General features: G+C 48.5%; 1 protein-coding gene and 1 long non-coding RNA gene across 4 annotated transcripts in view; one reads left to right on the top strand and one right to left on the bottom strand.

Annotated features, from left to right (window-relative positions):
• The window catches only part of SEZ6 (seizure related 6 homolog), a 1,141,307-nt gene that overhangs the window by 588,998 nt on the left and 536,201 nt on the right, over window positions 1–16,108 (bottom strand). The window lies entirely within an intron of this gene.
• LOC138489679 (uncharacterized) lies at window positions 3,366–7,224 on the top strand. The gene is made up of 2 exons (XR_011274866.1): window positions 3,366–3,555; window positions 6,897–7,224. It is a non-coding gene; the product is annotated as an uncharacterized lncRNA (long non-coding RNA).

The raw sequence follows: 16,108 nt of genomic DNA, 5'->3' as shown, positions 1-16,108 counted from the left end.
AAAATGGTGCTAATGGATTTACTGCCACTTGTCCACCACGTTCCTGCACTGCTGAATCCCGCACTCGAAGAGGCGTCCAGGATTTACCGCCTGCATATAGTTGGAGGTAAATCCTCCACTTTACCTCCAAAAATGGGTTACTGTGGATGTAATTACCACTGAGGTAAATCCTCTGAGCGTCCCCCACACCCCACCGGTGTCCTACAGTCTCCAAAAATGGGACTAACATCACCCTTATTCCACTCGTAATCCAGCGGTAAACTTGCAGGCCAGAGTGACGGTAACAGTAAACGAGTGTTGCAGTAAATAACTTGTGATGAGTTCCACTGTCACTCATCTGGGAGTCTCCAGAGGTGATTGAGATGAATGTTGATGATGTTAAACAGCGTTGCTGTGGTTACATGATAACAGTGCAGTTCTTCTGTCGCGCACCGCTGAGTTATTTGCCTCATGCCTTACTTAAGGGAACTTTTTGCATTGCCACTTGACATGATTGCTTCTTAGCGCCATGGTTGACGCCGGTATTTTACCAACTCCGCCATGGTGAATGGCGGAATTACCGCCCCATTCCAAGGTTGGCGGGGCGGTAATTCCGCATTCACCATTGGCCCTTCCCCATTCCCATTTTTGCCCCCATAGGGCTCAATGGGAATGCGGAAGGTGGTAATTACGGTACCACAAATTAAGGTACCATAATTACCTCCAAGGTCCCTTTGCGGGTTCCTTCCTTAACGGCTGGTAAAACCAGCCGTTAAGGTCGGGACCCGCAAAGGGACCTCGTAATTAGGCAGTAAGGGTTTAACGGCGCCAATATCTTTTACGGCGCCGTTAACCCCTTACCGCTTGGGTCGTAATGAGGCCCCATGTCTGGTGGCCTTCTCTGTGTAAAGTGTCCCACAAAAAACAAGTTGGCCAGCATGCACACATGTCATACATGTGACAGCTGAAACAAGATTTGCCACACAACACCCCTATTCCACCTCTTCCTTGTCCCCTAACCATAGGGTGGTGGTATTCAAACATTGTTATGCCGAGCGCCCTTCGAATCAAAATATTGATGCCAAGCCCCCCTTTGAGTAAAAAATGTGGGTGCCGCCGCCCCCAAGATGCCATATCTGCTTATGTTTCCTACCAAAAGCAGTGACTGTACTTCCTTTTTGAAGAGCCTTGAACCCCCACCTTGAAGTTCCTGCGGGTCTCCCTGAGCGGGCAGAGGGGACGAGGGCGAGGGAGGGGGGCGTGGGAGTGGGGACAGCCCCACAGTTTGAAGACCAGTACTTCAGGGCAATCCATCTCCTCATTTCTCCATGAGCACTGAGCAGCCCAGCGGTGTGTTTGCTCCCTGCGATAGAAGCTACTCTTAATCCGGGCTGCGATCTTCTAGGCCACAGTGGTGCTGTGCTTTCTTCCTCCCCGCAGTCTTCGAAGGAAAACGATCCCGAGATCCGGCCCGTGTTCGTCTAGCCAGATTCCCGCGCCGCCCGCTGCCTACAGACCGAGTCCGGGCTTCCGTTGCTTTCAATCGCGAGCGTTTTGATGGTGTTTTGATCCGCTTTGTCTGACTGAGACTTTAGACGCGCAGCAGACAAGGCTCCATCCCCGCAGCTGCCGGTCCCCGCCCACGTCTGTCCGCGGAAGCACCGTGCAAGAAGGGCTTCAAAGTCCCGGAGTGAAGGAAGACGCTTCATCACCGGGGACGATTCCTGAGTCTGCTGGCACCTGGGCTCTTGCTTCAGCCCAAGATCTTCTTGTCCAGTTCCTATTATCATAAAATGTACCCGTGGCTGTAAAGTTTCTGAGCGTCCAGTGGATAAAGGGACAGGCGAAGCGAGGCCAGGGGATACATTTACACTGGGACACACAAGGGGCCTCATTACTAGTTTGGTGGTATTTTGGCAGTAGAGTTGCTGAAATACCACCAAACGGATTTACCATAAACACCATTTGGTCTGGTGGAATTACCGCCAGATTACAAGTGGTGGTAGGCAGTGTTAGTCCCCATCTATTGGAGTCCATAGGACTTCATGGGGGTTTCGGCTGAATTACTGCTGCCAGTAATTCTGCCGATTTGGCTGTTTTTGGGCAGTAAAGTAGAGGAATTACCTCCAGCAATCGGCGGGAGGTATTTCTTCCACCTCCCCTCCAGACCCATAGGTCGGTGGTGCAGTAATGTGGCAGTAATGTAGTGGTAACTCTATTACCACTGTTTTTGGCCACACCACCACACTCATAATGAGGACCTGTACATTCTCAACAGACTAGGAAATTGGGATTAGAACCCCAGCCTACTGGAGGCAAAGCTGATCATTTAGTTTTAGGAGTTTATACAAGGAGTTTTGTGCGGAATACCGCTGGACAGAAATACTACCTCCACCAGCTGTAGTCCTAAACGTTTGCCCAATTAAGAGGTAGCATCAGATCCAGCGCTAACACAGGGTCATTTCTGGAATACCGCCAGCGGTATTCGAGAAATATCACCTTTTAATTTATGTTTAAACTTGTTTTTATTGATTACCAGCATCATATTGATGGTGTCAATGGATAATGAACGGCAGTGGCCCAAACCTCTTCTGTACACGTTTTAAAATACACAAGAGGGTCAATTCTGGCCCTTCTATGCATCATGGCATTGAAAGGTGGTGAGAAGGGGCATCAGAGAGGCCCTCCTTTTCACCCTTCACTGTATTGAACCGTAGCACCCACACTTCCACGAAATATACTGTGAAAGGAGGGAAAAAACATTTTGGAGCAAATTTATATTTTTACCACCACCTCTGGGGTGGAGGCAAAAATGGGCAGATTTCTAATTGGGAAACCACAAGTTGTAGTACCTCAATCCATGGGAGTACTGCAGAGGGTGTTAGCACTCAACTCGCATTTGTGCGGGTGGTAAAAACTGCAGTATTTGGCTAATACCACTGTCTTTATTGTTACTGACCAACTCATGATGTCCTCCCTGTCATTATGCCAAAAACTACGGTGACCAGATGACGCGGTTTTGCCGGGACTGCCCGTTTTTTTCCCTTGAACCCAGCGTCCTGAGAGTTTTTTGTGTTTTAAAACCCTGCCCCAGGATTGCAGGCACGGGTGGCTATGGTCCCGGTTTTTGCTGGGAACCGATTAAAAAATTCCAAAATCGGGCCCGGCGCTGCTCTTCCTACTTGTGTGAATGCTTTTCACGCCCCATTTCCTCCCTCTTCCCCTCCCTCCCTGGCCGCTCTCCTCCAACAAGAGGAGTGTGCCTGTGAACACCCCACCCTGTAACAGGCCAGCGACATAGACGTAGGACTACAGTTTTATCAGAGTCCTGTTTGTGTTTACTGTAGTCCTACTTCCATGTCTATTGCCTGTCCCGTTATTTTTTTTATCTGGCCACCCCACTAAAGCATTATTCTAAGCCTGCATCCTAGTTGGTGACGCTAATCGAAAAGCGAAGCAGTTCAGTGGGTTAAACTCCTATTACAGCCGAGATTTTTGCGTGTCATGCAGGTCTGACTCACTCGCTCACGCTTCCCAACGGAGGGGCTATTGGGATGGGCAGCAGCCATTTTTTAAGTAAGCAACGGACTGTTCCACTTTGAGGTGCACTTTATATATGTGATCAATAGACTGGCCAACTTCCTAACATCATTTTGCAGACATTTGCACACACGGCGGTGATGTCACGGCATCATTCACCTTTGGTTCACCACCCATTGTTATTTAAGCAATTGCTGAATGACTCTTAACGATCTAACACGCAGCTTAATTTCAATGGCAATGGTTTGTCATTGGGAGGTGATGAAGTATAATTACTATTAACGCCTATCTGGGTCTTTAGGAAAGTTCTGATTAGCAGACCTTCAACCACGTGTGCTCCTTAACCAGACCTGATTGGTCGTTGCTGGAGGTATTGTGTTTTGATCAACAAGTAATCTCAGTGCTTTGATCACAGGTCTGGATGAAGATGTATGGGGGGCCAATTTCAACATGATGTTTGCCCCCCCCCCCTCGCCTCCTCGCCCCCTATTGTAACGTGAGCGCTGCAAAGTGCACTGGAATGAAAATATAGAAAGGAATCTATTGCCGTGCTTTCAGACTAATGAATGGCAACATGGGGGCCAGTTCCTGGGAACCCCCTGAGGCCCCTTTCACCTGAAAAGATTGAAAGGCCCCGACGTCCTCCCTGGTTGATCGCCCACAATTCTGTCTGCAAGGTGAACGCTGCGGGCTAGAGGTCTGGTCTGTCTGATTCACCCATCCATTCTGAAATAGGTATACCGGCTTTTTGTCATAGTAACATTCAGTTTTTATAGTCAACATTTTACAAATATAAATTGCTTTTGCTTTAGAGATCAAATGGAAGACAGTGTTTAGAGGAATGGCTGTTTAATGTTTGTTCTCCCTATCAATAACCTATTTCTTTATTTTTTGTTGGGTTTTTCCATTTCTATTTTCTTGGGTCGGCTAGCATGGACTCAAGCGCGTGGCAGCACCTCATAGACTATCAGCTAAAAAAAAAAACACAATTACGCAACTAAGAAAAACAAACAATTCCTGTAACAGCGCCTCGATGCCTGCGGGCTGTGTGAGCGCTTTATAAATGTAAAAATAAAAAAATAAAAAATAAATGAATAATTGTCTGCACTGCAGTCACAGCAGCTGTGGGAAGGATGTTGCAGCAGAGTTAGGCAGGAGTGACGTCACACTTGTAGCAACAGACACTGACGTGGGAGCTGCCACCACTACAGCGGCACCACCATGGGAGCTTCCCTTGCTCCATTCTCATTACACCTGGAGGTGCACGTCCACAGCGGCACCTCAATAAAAGATGCGCTCGCTGCAGGGACACCAGAATGGGAGCTGTCGCCACTCGTGTGATGACACAATGGGAGCCGCCGCTTCTGCACTGACATCACAATGGGAGCTGTCCCGGGGCTTTCAGGTAAGTACTTTAGTGACGTCACAGTCGAAACAGGACTTACTTCCGTAATATTATACCGGGAGCCGTATGTACTGCAGCAGTGGCGTCGCCAGCAATCAAATTTAGGAGGGGCACAGAGGGGCCACTGACAAAAGCAGGGGGGCCAAATACAAAAGTAGGGGGGCCGCCTATAAAAGGGCAATGTGTGACGTCAGAAGCACTATTGCAGAGAATCTTTTGTGCACCTCCCCTACCATCAGAATGTAGGCACTAAACCATTAAGTCACTAATGAGCCATCATCAGCAGTTTCATGCGCTACATTCTGATTGGAGGGGCTGTTCTTGGTTGCCGGGTGACTTAACAGCTCTTCTTTGTTGTGCGGCAGCATTGATTGCGGCCCTGTGTGTGTGCCACAACACTGCAGACAGTGCAGAGAAAGTAGCCCAGCTGAGGTAGGGGGGCACCAGGGGGGCCCATGATTTCAGAGGAGTGGCCCGCCCACCCCACCACCCCCACGTCCCTCCCTAGCGACATCACTGTGGTAGTGACATCACAATAGGAACTGCCCTTACAGTGCTGACACACAATGACAGCAACCCTTAATGCAATGACATCATTAATTATTTTATGTTACTGTTTTATGGTTATACAAAACCATACACATAATAAATTGCACAAACACAAAATAAAATGTTAGCACAGACGAAGACATATTAGCTGTCATCATAATAGGTGAAGACCTTGTTACAAGTGCCCCCATAATCCTGGCGCGTACACTATAAGAACGTCCGACATATCTGGTTCCGGGCGACCACCACCATGGTGGTAACTGGGGCAGTATAAATGCCTATTGCATCAGATTACACTGGCACCAGCTATGTCTGCCGTGACATCACACTGGGAGACACACATAGTGCAGTGATATTATACTGGCTGCTATACCTAATGCAGTGACATCACAATAGCAGCCAGTGCTGGAAATTGTCCGGATTCGGAATCTGACAAAACATTTGTGCATGGATCCAGAATCTGTGAAAAAGTAAGCGACAGCCCCTGCCCTTGCTGAGCCACTTTAATACACTGCACCCAGAGGGGTGAGCTGTTCTCAGCGATCAGAGACACCCCAAGCACAAAGGAACTCTGCTCTGGCATGCCTTTTTTTGTTCTGTTTTGAACCTAACCACATACAAGTGCAGTAAAGGTTCAGACACAGCATCAGTGAGTGAGTAGGGGTGGCTATTGTGTCTTGATAGGGGGAAACGGTGGGCGATTAGAAACTGATGGAATGCAGAGGATGCGAGGGGTGCAGTGACCTAAACCCGTTGCTTTCCCTTCCACTGTTTTATTTTCTAGATTCAGGGGCAATTTGTCTAAGCTTATATTAATCTATATGCTCGTGATTTTAAGTTCAGGATGCAGGGAATACAGCAAAGGTCATACTTTTTGCACATTTGTATTGTCAAGTTGGTTTATCATGGTATTTTTGCACATTTCAAGCCATCTGTCTTCTTTTAGTCCTGTGTTTTTACACTTTGCACACGCCTATGACTTGTCTGCTATGTCTCGACCTCTCGCCTTGGCCTTCATCCTCCCACCCTTCCTTGGGTTCCCAGGGTATTTTACCCATTTCCAGCACCAATAGCATTTCCCCTTAAAGCATCACTATTTCACAGAGCTGCCCAAACTATAAACAAGCGCTTGTTTGCTATAGTGATAACCTTTTGTGAATTGAATATTTTGTTGGGTTGTGGATTTGTGTTTTCAAGGGGCCACTGGATTTTGGAGGTGGACCCTTACTGTGTTCAATATTGCTGCTTTGTATATGCTCAGTATATGCCAGTAGGAATGATGATAAGTATACACTGGTAAGCGATATTCATTGATAATATACAAGGTATGAGATGCAGAGAGGTTTCAGGGGCATAACATAAGGGAATTACATTTTTAATGATAGGTTTTTTATTCATTTAGCATTTTCTCTATTATTTTCAGGAACCACACTGGGACATAAACAAACATATTCATGAAAGAAAGTCACCTGTAACCAGTATGGAGATCACTGAAAGGCCCTGAAGAAGGCAGCTGGAAATAAAGGAGGAATGCCGAAACAATAGTCGACAACAGATATAGCAGAACAATTAAGTGGAAGTATAAATGGAAAAAATAATGATGCCCTCATTAAAAGTCAAACGCATGCAATTTCTATGACCTGAAGTGGTGGGCACACAGAACTGATTATAATGCAAGAGGTGGATTGTGCTTCATTATGGACAGGGCACTTGGGTGTTAGTTGTAGTGGAAATAAAATTATGAACATTTAGTACAATTTGGATTATTTAGATGGATTTTAATGCCATAATAAGGGAAAAACGAATTGTCAATGTATGTGAAATTGTGTGGAGTATACCCCATGTTAACAAATGTTATATTGTGAAAATTGAACGAAAGCCAATCAAAACGTACTAAATTCCTGACGGACCCCTCAGAATATGCATGGAAAGCATCGATACTCAGTTTTGAACTTGAAAAAATTAAGTCGAGCGAATGTAATTGTTTTAAATATTGGTCTATATTTTTATTTACAAAGGGAATACATTGGGGAATGAGAGACTGCTAGTATTTCTTGACATAAATGACTAGACATCAAAGGGCTCCACTTCTTCTTGATTAAAGGAAAGATGAACGCGTCAATACAGTCATTATTTTCCCATAAATATTCATTGATCCACTCAGCCTGCACTCCCACCCACCATGTCTCACTCTCTCCAGCCTCCGCCCCCCCTCCTGATGAAGACCTCGGTCTGTGTCATGCTCTGCCCCCACCAGCTACTGCCTCCCACTGCCCCCATCTGCCTCGCTGCAGCTTTTTCTAATAAGTGAGGCTTCACTGCCCTACCTCATTACCGGCTGATTGGATATTAATGGCATTCATTAACAGACCGCTCCTAAATGTTGTGATGACTAAACATCCCCGTTACATCCGAGCCGGTGCTAATTATTTCCTGGTTTTGGCAAGCTGATGGAGGGAGGAGGAGGGTGCTGGATTTAAGGTTTATTTCTGAGAAAGCACACCAATCCAGAGCCCTCTCACTTAAGGTAGATGGGTCAGGCATTTGAGTAGACAGGACAGGCCATGAGGAGGTCTCAGACTGGGCTGCGATGTATGATTCCCTTATGCAGGGCGGCATCACTACCAGTCCTGGCCCATCACCCTACATCGTCACAACACACCGCTTCAGAGTTTCCCGCCACCATCCCTCGCCCTGCACGGCCACACCAGGCCCTTTCAGGCCTACCAGGCCCATTTCCTTTACCCATGTGGCCATAATGTGCCACCACAGCACTGCCAAACTCATCTCCTTACCTTATGTAGTCACAGCACTCCTCTTCATCATTGCTGGTCTCAGTTTCTCTCTCTGCACAGCCACGTCATACCCCCAATCTACATACCATTACCTCAGCTTGTGTGGTCGATCTCCCATCCCTTGGCACTTCCAGCTTCATTCGCATGGCTTTCATTGGCCGAGCACGCCAACCCGGCATAGTCTTATCTCTCCAGAGCCACGTCTCAGGTAGACGGTGCAGAAAAGTATATTTATATGCACACAGTCGCAGCGCTGGTCAACACAAGGCACTGCAACTGGTGCACCTCCATATGTAATGTAATGTACTTGTCATTTGCATAGTGCCTTTCCCCATTTGTATGGATTCAAAGCACTGTAGGTGAAGGCCATTGGGGGTCAAAGTCCTGAATATGCAAAATTTGTCAGAGGAGTTAAGGATCCGTGTGTGTATTTTAACCAATACGAAGGTAGGTAGGCGTGGCCAAGTCCCTGCTAGCTACTCATGTCAAGCTGACATGTGGATGCGTGCTTCAAGGTAGCGGCCTAAGATTTCAGGTATGAAAGATGGGGGCGAGTTCACTTAATTGCCGTTAGCCTCACTCCCCTCGTCTGAAGCTTCTCCTATTATAGTATGAGAGCAGCAAGAACATCTGAAGATTTTACAAGTCCCTTGTCCTTGCCTTTTCCCTCCAATCTTCCGCCTGTTTCAAATCGTGCTCACACATCTTTGTACACCATAGCATGTACTTTGTAATAATAGCACTTTATATATGGCCAAATGGTTGCACCGAAGGAGTCGATATGGAGTCCTGAACAGGGCAGACACAGTGCAGACTGTGCCCTCACTGTTCCCAACTCATGCTCTACCCAACCAAAAAGGCAAAAAGCCATCATAACAGGGTGGCTGGGTTGGGCGAGCAGGGGGGTGGCCAAGGTGGAAGTGGCAGGCGGATGCCTGTTAGAACTGTCACCCCATTGGGATGCCGGATGGTGGTTCTCGGGCTCTGGGCACGGTGGCGGGTAAGCGTGTCTGCGCTAATTCTGGGCTTAAATAGAGCCCCTGGGGGATGAGGATAGTACAGATCTCTGCCTCGTCCTGCCAGTGATTGTCGTCAACGCACCGGCACTGCCCACCAGGAGCCCTCTGACTGTTTTGGAGTTTTGATGTCTGTCTGCCGCTCCCCAGAGCATTACCACTGTCACTACCTCGTGGACACCGGCTGAAGAGGGAGTATCTTAAGGGATTGGAAGGGTGGATCTCCATTCTTCGCGCAGGGAAAAGCAGGCAGCGAGGTAAGGAGGCCGCGCCGGGAGAGCAGGGCAGCTGCAAAGCAGTGGGGGGAGATGGCTAATGCATGCAGGTGAGGCCGGAGCCAGGAGGGAAGGGTGAATTGGCTGACCAGTTTTTCATAACGGGTGGTGTTAGAGTGGTCAATGTGCGCAACCGAACGTGTAATCACCTGTTGTATGCGCATTGTGGTAGAGCAAGCAGCTGATCTGTTATATTGGGTGCACATTTTATATTAGCATTGGCAGCGCCAGATGAGGGGTGCTTTGAAAGTGAACGGATCACGTGTTCAAAAATAATTCGCATATTTGAATACAGTTTTACGGCGGGGGCAATATTTATGGGCGCTCAAACGTACTGTTCGACTTGCAAGTGTTGCGTGCATGGTGCTGGGGGTTACCTTGCACTCGTATATGGCAGATTATGGTGTGCACTGGAGACACGCAGTTTTTCATTATTAAAAGAGGTAGCCTGGGAGGGGCTAGAGTGTGGGCACTGGGCATGCCAGGGAGCAGGGTGAGGTAACCTGGATCACTGGTGTTGCTGTGGCAACAAGGGTCAATTGCTGCAAATTGAAACTGTCTTGCTTGTTCATTGATAGCAAGAGACAGGGAGAAAGGCTCTCTGAATTGTATTCAGATATTTGCCTATAGTAGGGAGAAGAGTTCTGTGAATTTGGGGGTCATTGTTGGGAACAGAAAATATAATAAATTGAGGGAGCTTACCGTCATTAGGAGAAAGGGCTCTATTGTTTAATTGTACAAGGGGGTAAGGATGGACCCCACAACATTGGCGACTATCATCGCTCTGTTACAGGGTAAGGATATGGGAGCAGTGCTGGGCTCCCTTCCTAGTAGCAGTAGATCAGAACAGGCTGGGGTGACACAGGTGGGGTAGGGGAACATGGCAGAGCCCAATCCCTCGAGGCCATGGAGAAAAATGTGGCCCCCAGGGCAGCTTTTCCTCCAGTGTTAACAAGGCAGGGGTAGGTCTGCTGCAGCCCCAGCACAAAGGGTGGCAAATGAGGCACCCATCTCCACACATGCAGGGATTCGTAATAAGGCTGGGAGCTCAAGTACGGTCAGGGCAGAGGGAACAGGAGGACAGGGGCACAGACAGCCAATGCCCCACTGGCAGGTACAAGTAATATGGGAGTGCATGGTGGGGGCAATATAAATATGGGTGTCACAGGGATCCCCAGGCAGTATGGGGGACCTAGACAGGGGCGACCCTGGGGGTCTAACAATGGGCATGGTGTGGGCCTCCAGTGGGACACTTCATTACCAGGTCTTCAAGGAGGAGGGAGGGGCTGCCCCCAGAAGTAATTACGGGAGTTGGCAAGGAGGGCCTCACCAACAGGGTTGGGCAGCACCAACCGGGGCAGCTTTGCCACAGGGACAGGACCAGGGGTGGCCTGTACAGGGGGGGCGGCAGGCCAACATGGTGTCAAACCGTGCTCCACTGTGGGGGCTGGAGGGACAGGTATTCCCACAGGGACAACAATAGCGGTGCAGGGGGGAACAGGTGAGCCAAAAAGGGGTGAAAATGTGATAAATAATGAAGGGGGAGCAAAGGCACCAGAGATAATGGCAACAAGCACGGGGACTACGCTGGTGGGGTACGGGCAAGCATGGCAAGCCTCTGCCCCATTACAAGCAGCAACACCAGGTATGCTTACCTGGCATGTGCCACTGGAAACTAAGGAACAGATATAGAATAAGAAATATATTGACATATTCTCACTCTTGGATTAAAGAAGGGTAGAAGAGAGTAAGGAGGGATAGAGTGAGGGGGAAAGAAATTACATTCTTTGTGGAGAGCTCTCTGGCCAACTGGGTAACTGGTTTTGCAATATTTGTAGCCACATTGCTGGAAAAATGTCTGGAGCTTCATCAAAAGCTGTGTTCATACAATCACTTGGTTTTGACAATGTATATTTGGTATATGATTAAAGGTTTAGGCGTTCACAAGCAGGTAATGCTACGCTGAACTGGGGGTGTAGGGAAATGGATTTGTGGGAAGTTGCACGGCAGCATGTCCATCCAGCAGCAAAGGGTTCATGCCGCGGAGGCCGGCACAGCCCTTTCGGAACAGCAGAGATGCTTGGTTACAAAAGAAGGGGCATGGTGGGCATACAACAAATCTTCTTGTGCAAAACCGGTCTGTAAATTTAAACATGTCTGCTTATTCTGCAAGATGTTGGGGCACTGGGAAGCTGAATGCATGAAACGCAGCAAGAGGCACAGATAGGAGCAGTTTGCTAGGCGTTCCACCACCAGGCCTACCCTCGCCCATATGGGTGGATGTGTTAAGGGCATGGGCAAATGGGTACCCAAAGGCGGAGGATGCTAGATTGTTAGTAGAGGGAATTTCACAGGGACTTCGGATACCTGTTGAGGGGTTCACGACCACCCCCGGAGCCCGAAAAAAAAGAGGTTGGCCTGGTCACAACCATCAATATTGATATACAAAGTGGACAAGGAGATCAAAGTGGGGAGATTTGCATGTCCATCTTCCTCACCGCCCGTGAGAGGGCTGGTAGGCTACCCACCGGGCATCATCCCAAAATAGGAGCGTAGGAAATATAAGTTGATCCATAACTTATAATTTCCAAAGGGGGCCTCAGTAAATTCTGCCTTTAATGACGACTTGTGCTCGGTAAGGTACGCCTCCTTTGACTCCGCAATAACATGGCTGCGGCGGATGGGGAGGGGGTGCTGTTAGCAAAATCAGACATTGAGGCTTCCTTCCGGTTGCTGCCGGTGCATCCGAAGGACCATCATTTACTGGGCTTTCAGGTGGAGGGAAAATTCTATTATGACAAATGCTTACCCATGGGGTGCTCTATCTCATGTGCTTACTTCGAGACGTTCAGCACATTTCTCGAGTGGGTGACAAAGAAGGAATGTAAGGCGGGTGCAGGTCCTACATTACCTGGACGATTTCCTGTTTATGGGACAAAATGGTACAGAGGAATGCGCAGGGGCCCTAAAAACCTTTCAGGGGGTGGCAAGAAAAATGGGGGTGCCACTGGCAGCAGAGAAGACAGAGGGCCCCACCACCTCCCTGTGCTTTCTGAGCATTGAGATTGACTGTGAGGCAGGCGAATGCTGACTCGCGGTGGACAAGGTGCAGGACTTGAGGAATGCAGTTACTGCCTGTCTGAGGGCTAAGAAGGTGACTTTGGGGCAACTGTAGAACCTGGTGGGACAGCTGAATATCGCACTCAGAATTATTCCTATGGGGAGACCCTTCTCTCCGTCCATCGCAGGGGCTAAGTCAGGTCTGACGAAAACACATCACCGCACCAGGCTGTCAAAAGAGCAGAAGCAGGACCTGGTGATTTGGGACAGTTTTTGTAGGGATTTTAACAGAGTACAGGTCTGGCCAAGGGAAATTGAGAACAATGGCCAGATGGGCCAGTTCACGGTTGTAGCAGGGAGCGTGACTATCCTGGGCAACAAATGGTGTGGACAACGGTGGCCAGACAGCTGGAAGAATGAAGGACTGTGCATAAACAAAGTTTTGGCAGCATTTTCCAATTATAGTAGCACTAACTAGTTGGTGTAAAGAGTTGAGGGGTAGAGATGTAGTTCTTTGGTCAGACAACATGTCAATGGTCTTCTCAATCAATAGCCAGAGGGTGGCGTGCCCAATGGCACTGAGGTTGCTGAAGAGATTGGTGTTGCTGTGTCCAAAGGGCAATATGCACTTTCAGGCAAAATACATACCAGGTGCCCTCAAAAATGCGGCTGATGCTTTGTCCCATTTTAAACTACAGGAGTTTCAGCAATGGTTACCAGGGGCAGACCTAGAGATGTCAGCATTCCCCAAAATGCTATGGGAACTTGGTGCCTGGAGTTAGCATCTTTGATAGAGGTGTCAGTGTCAAAGAAGACAAAATGGACATACAAAAGAGCATTTGAGGAATTCAGGGAATTTTGTGAGAGACAGGGTTTGGAAGACATGTTCCATAGAAATACAATGAGGAAATTCATAAGTCAGCTGCATACAGTGGCCAGAACAAAGATGGTGGCAATTGGGTTTTTCACAGGATTACACGGAAAGTCGCCGCCATCTGCGATTTTGCCATAATTAGTAGGAGGCCATTAGATCTGGACCAATTACCAGCGATAATTGTTTACTTGGGGGAATCTGGAGCGATGCATGGGGGAATGGATTGTTCAGGGCAGTCTATGTCACAGCATTTTTTGGTGCTTCAGGATTGGGGAGTTGGTGGGGGATCCACAAACGACCTGGTGGGAGGGCTGTCAAAGGACGACCTGTCATTCGAAGGAGGGGTGCTGGCCCACATATGCTTGAGGAAGTCAAAAACGGACCAGGAGGGACCAGAGTGACAATGACAGTACATACCAGGGCAGAAATCTGCCCGGTGGAGAGGCTGTGGATATATTTGGTGTTCAGAGGGGACCAAGCGGGCCCGCTGTTCTGACACAGGGATGTGTCTTGCCTATCCAGGTTCTAGTTCAGGAAGATTTTTGAAAAAGCATTGGGGAAACAGGATTGGGGAATGGGATTTTCCCAACACTCTTTCAGAATTGGGGCAGCCACCACGGCCGCAGGCTATGAGTACAGTGAAGCACAGATCAAGGCAATGGGGTGGTGGAAATCTCACGCACACAAAGGCTTCTTCAGGCCACACCTCTTGTGTTAGAAGGACAATGAGGGGGGATGAGGAGAGGGGTGCAGATTTTGAAAACATTTAAATAAGGGGGTGGAATACCGTGAGATGACTAACGTGCTGTTGTTCGTGTAATTTTGTTGTGGAAATAGATGGCGAAACCAGTGGTGTGGGTCACAGGACACTCTTTCATAAGAAGGACGGAGCAGCGAGTGTGAGAACGAACGGGGTTGCTCTCCGACATGACAGCCGTTGATATCCACTGAGTTTATCGCAGGGGGTTGCAAGTGTGGCAGCTGCCTTCTTTGCTGAAAAGACAGATAAGGAGGGGGCTGCAGAGCGCCGTGTTGCTGTTTTTGCACATTGGGGGGAGCAACCTGATGAGATTGGGAAGGATGGAGCTGATTGGGCACTTGATATCTTTGTATACCTGATTTACATGGGCCCGCCCGGGGGCCTTGCCCGCCTGGTCTCAGATCATTCCGAGATTGAACGGGGGGTGCCCGGGCTCGACGCACCCATTGAACATGTAGGCATGACAATTGAACAATGAACTGCCCTGGATGGCGGCTTCCCGCGGGTGCTGGTAAATCATCAAGCGGGCCCAGGAGCTTGTCACCAAGACAGGGTGCATTTATCCCAGCACGGAACAGAACGTCTGTTGCAGAACTTTTTAGCCATGATAAGAACATTGGTACGTTTTGGGGGGGTCACAGACCGGTGGGTCCGTGCCCCTGTGGCAGGTGGGGTAGGACCATCAGGATTTAGAGATCCCTATCCAGGGGACTCCAGAGCTGGAATTAAGCACAGCGACCGGAGGTTCCCAGCGGCAGTGGGGGTTGGCTGGACCGGGGTTTGGAGGGCAGCTGAACCCAGCAAGAAAGGGGGTTGCCTCTCGGTGACGCCTCCCGAGAAGGGCATGGTGGGGAGGGGGCATGGGCTCAACACCATGTGACGCCCTGGCAGGGCGGCGAGCCATGGTCCACCTGGACCACTTGCCAGTAGGAAGTGTTAAAAATTATTTATTGATTATTGATAACTGTGTATTGGAGATATGTCACATTTTTGGAGTGCATTAATGTTGACTGTGACATTAAAATGTGGCCAATTCAGCATCCAAATAGATACGTGTTACGTGTGTTCACTCTTCACCTGGGCATGCCCGCCTGCTCAGTCCACTGGCGCGGTTCTTTAAATGGGCATCTCGCACTATGTGTCGAAAAAACGAAAAGAAATTAACAGCTTTTTTTTAAAACAAATCATCTGTTTCCCTTGAGCCAAACTCTGATACGCAATAACATACATTGTGATGTTATTAAGCTTTATTGTGACGTCACTCAAGGCTATTGTGATGCGACTGAGGCTCATTATGAAACAGTGACCCTCATTCTATTCTGTAGCGATCTAGTGTGATGTCAGAGGAGTTATTGGCTGCGCTCAGGCGGGAAATTATGCCGTTGAACCCTACTGTAATGCCACTAATGACAAACGTATTTCTGTGATGTCACAAAGACTGTATGTGATGCCATCTAACCTCCATGAGCTATCAAAGTGGCCTGTTGCAATGCAGTCAGCATTGTGATGCCAACAACTGTTAATATGCCATCATATCATATTGTGATGTCATCAAAACCTGCCATGATACAATGAAGCACTGCTGTGATGCAAAGCAAGGTCGTTGTGTTATCAGTGAGACTTAAATGGAATCTTAAGTTGTGCATTCAGCCCCACACAGTGACAGTTGCTTCTACACCCAACAGGATGTCCTGTCCACTGCCAAACCTACATGAGGCCAAGAATTTGAAAGGGGCATTCCCTTGCTCGCCATCAGTTGAACAGGACATGGCAGCACTTTCACTCTGTGCCCACTCTTGTCAGCTGGCTTTGCGCCCTTGTCCGGCCAAAGGTCATCCTGATGTTCTATTTTAAC

This window comes from Ambystoma mexicanum, chromosome 9, assembly GCF_040938575.1.
Source record: "Ambystoma mexicanum isolate Mex_15411 chromosome 9, UKY_AmexF1_1, whole genome shotgun sequence".
NCBI classification, from domain to species: Eukaryota; Metazoa; Chordata; class Amphibia; order Caudata; family Ambystomatidae; genus Ambystoma; species Ambystoma mexicanum.
The sequence above is the reverse complement of the archived record's forward strand: the minus strand, read 5'-3'. Positions and strand labels throughout refer to the sequence as shown.